Source organism: Photinus pyralis, unplaced genomic scaffold (genome assembly GCF_008802855.1).
Source record: "Photinus pyralis isolate 1611_PpyrPB1 unplaced genomic scaffold, Ppyr1.3 Ppyr1.4_LG9, whole genome shotgun sequence".
NCBI lineage: Eukaryota > Metazoa > Arthropoda > Insecta > Coleoptera > Lampyridae > Photinus > Photinus pyralis.
In genome coordinates this window covers 21904497-21905431 of record NW_022170878.1, presented here as the reverse complement: position 1 = coordinate 21905431, position 935 = coordinate 21904497, and positions in this window count along the sequence as shown.

Here is a 935-nt window from a genome sequence, read left to right as displayed (position 1 = left end):
GTCACTACTCACTACAGGACGATAAGATTACGGGAAATATCCCGGTCACCATTTTGGGCGTCGGCCGCGTCGCGATCGGCTGGATCTGCTGCGGGCCGGGACAGTCGGGTGGAGGTATATCTACCGCTCCTTTTTTCGCCGCTCACCTTTAATTTAATTAAAATATATATAGTCGCGTCAAACTTGGACTGTGATAAAATGGTTATTGCTAATTACTAGTTAACGCACATGGTGCACCCTATTCTCTATGTATTACTAATTATTAATAAATTAATTGTACCCCACACAATATCGATCTTACCGATCTGCGGCTTCCCCGCTTATTATTATATTAGTATTAAGCGAGTCGCTTCACCGCAACTCGCTACAAGTCCAAAATGTTTCGTTTGGTGGACCCCTCTAAAAATCCGAAAATTTGCGTTTTACTTCTTTTCAGCAACTCCAAAGTTCGCCGGATGGAATCAACAGCATTTCCTCGGTATTTGGGAGCTGGTGAAGCACATATACAGGGTGGTGACTTGCGTAACGCATCATAGAGATTTCAATGTAAAATTCATAACCTGCGATTATTGGCTCCCCAAATTATTTTAGAGCAAAAATGTATTAGTTTTTTGTAGAAAAAAATTTTTTACGCCAATCAACCGTACTAGTTTTCAATTTTTTTCATATAAAGACGGAAAATTGGAAAAATAAAACCCGCATCTTTTTCAATAATCTGCGATGCCATGGAATTTTCTAAAACAAAAAGATATTCAGTTATCAATTAGCAGCAGTTCGATATGGATTTTATGATTATTATTATTATATTTACTGTCTTGCAGTTAATGGTGACTTATTCGAACATTTATTGTAAATTGTTATATTAGGAAACCGTTTTTAGTAATTTGGTCTTTCTTTATGTTGATGGTAAGGTGGTGTAATAGTTATTTGTGTAC